Raw genomic sequence first — 2,500 nt, 5'->3', positions numbered from 1 at the left:
GCTTTATACAAATATTTTATAGTGTTTTTCTAGCAAAGGGTAAATTTTATTAGAAACACATTTCTCATTGAAGAAGCGAGAGAGAATGCCTGCATGCGAAAAATATAGATAAAAAAAGGGTGATCGAGAGAGAGAGAGAGAGAGAGAGAGAGAGAAATAGGGAGCGTGAGAGGGAGAGTGACTGAACAATAGATAGAGCGGACTGGAGACTCCATGAATGGAGGCCATGGAGTGGAGACGATGAGGGAGCAGGGAACGGAAAGCTCTCCATACATCAGTATCACTGGCGAGGCCGCGGTCGGCGGCGGCGGCGTTTACAGGCTGAAGTCATCACAGCCTGTACTCCACTTACACCACTCGCTCGCTCTCAACGCATTCCCACCGTTTGTCTTCGCGATCAGGATCAGGTAGTGTGCATCTGCTGCAATTAGAGAGAATCCACCAGGTCTGGGGAATCTCTCCAGATGTGTGTGTGTTTGTGTGTGTGTGTGTGTGCATGCGTGTGTGTGCGTGCGTGCGTGCGTGTGGGGTAGCATGCTTGTGGAATAACGCACGCTACAGATAGCGGACAGATGTTAGACATGCAATTGAACACAACCGTGCACACACGCACACACACACACACACACACACAAACACACACACACACACACACACACACACACACACACACACACACACACACACACACACACACACACACACACACACACACACAAACACACACATACACTATGCTCTGTATTCTAGCAGCATCTAGCAACATACTATACACCAACACTCACCCAAACACACACACACACACAAGCGGACAGACACATGCATAAAATCACGCAAACATCCACGCATACACACTCACAAACACTCACAAGCGCACTGACACATGAGGGGTCGTGATATGTGATTCCTCCTGGTTATCCGGGTGGTGGTTCGACCGGAGGTGTAGACGTTACATGAACAACTCTGACAACAGCACAGACACTCCTGTGGTTCCTACTCATTGACTTTCTGATTAGCAGGAACGCCACGGTAGAGGAATGCTATGGCCCGTGGCCACGGAGAGAGAGAGAGAGAGAGAGAGAGAGAGAGAGAGAGAGAGAGAGAGAGAGAGAGAGAGAGAGAGAGAGAGAGAGAGAGAGAGAGAGAGAGAGAGAGAGAGAGAGAGAGAGAGAGAGAGAGAGAGAGAGAGAGAGAGTGAGAGTGTGGGACATAGAGAAAGAGAAAATATGTTTGGTCTCTCCGGACAAGTTAGGATTTAGCTTCTTGTTTGAGCATGCAAGAGTTTCACCAAGACGTATGGCCGGCTTAAAGAAAGATAAGAAGAATGCAGATTCTGGCCCTTGTAGTGCCCTTGCAGATGTTGGAGGAACCTTGAAGAGTAATCACGCACTTAAGTCTGACATCAGGGAAGGCACTGTATCTCCGGTGAAATATACGGCCAATTGCACATGTTGTTACTGATTGGCTCAAATTGGTGCCTGGTGATGTCACCTGGCACTAATTTAAGCCAATCTGAATCAACCACTGCTAGGCGCTGTCGATTATGATTTGAATTCACTTCATGGTTAATCTTGAAGAACACATAAGGGAGGTAGACTGTGTGTGAGGGGAACTTCTTTAACCTCTGAAGATTGATGAATGGGAGAATTTTGTATTTAAATCACTAGAGTACAGTGCTTCAGTTCAGGGTCGCTCCTTCTCTCTCTCCCTCTCATTCTCTCTCTTTGTCTGTCGTTCTCTATCACCCCTCATCTCTCTCTATCGCCCCCTCTCTGTCTCTCTCTCAAGCAGCTGGTCGTGTCTTTCTAATCTCTCTTGCTCTCTCTCTCTCTCTGTCTCTCTCTCTCTCTGTCTCCCTCTGTCTCTCTCTCTCTCTGTCTCTCTCCCTCTCTCTCTCTCTCTCTCTCTCTCTCTCTCTCTCTCTCTCTCTCTCTCTCTCTCTCTCTCTCTCTCTCTCTCTCTCTCTCTGTCTCTCTCTCTCTCTCCGTCTCTCTCTCTCTCTCTCTCTCTCTCTCTCTCTCTCTCTCTCTCTCTCTCTCTCTCTCTCTCTCTCTCTCTCTCTCTCTCTCTCTCTCTCTCTCTCTGTCTCTCTCCCTCTGGTTGAACACTTATATCAGTGTCAGAGAACATGTAGACACACAAGATGTTTATCTCTGGTAAATCTGTCATCCTAAGACTAATGTTATCCACCTGAGATATTAACTCCCTCTCACAGTGCTATTGTGATACTGTTAAAGAGACTTTTTATTTTTCCTTGCATTACCAACCACCTGGGTCTTTACTCACCTGAGTATATCGAAACCATGATCTCACATCCTTGTTTGCAGATGAGGTCTCTATGGAAGGATTATAGTATTATTACAACAGAGTGCTACAATGCGCTTAGGAAAACAGCAAAACTTGTTTCAATGTGTTGGAGAACATCATCAGAAAAGAAACAGCCAGGGGCTTCCCATGTTTTCCCAAGCTGTACAAATTGGAGACTTAGTGTATAATCTCT

General features: G+C 46.5%; 1 protein-coding gene across 1 annotated transcript in view; it reads left to right on the top strand.

Annotated features, from left to right (window-relative positions):
- Positions 1-2,500, top strand: part of sema3bl (sema domain, immunoglobulin domain (Ig), short basic domain, secreted, (semaphorin) 3bl) — a gene marked incomplete at its 5' end in the record, with an annotated part of 44,916 nt that overhangs the window by 33,053 nt on the left and 9,363 nt on the right.

The sequence above is a fragment of the Gadus morhua genome, unplaced genomic scaffold, assembly GCF_902167405.1.
Source record: "Gadus morhua unplaced genomic scaffold, gadMor3.0, whole genome shotgun sequence".
Lineage (NCBI taxonomy): Eukaryota > Metazoa > Chordata > Actinopteri > Gadiformes > Gadidae > Gadus > Gadus morhua.
The sequence above is the reverse complement of the archived record's forward strand: the minus strand, read 5'-3'. Positions and strand labels throughout refer to the sequence as shown.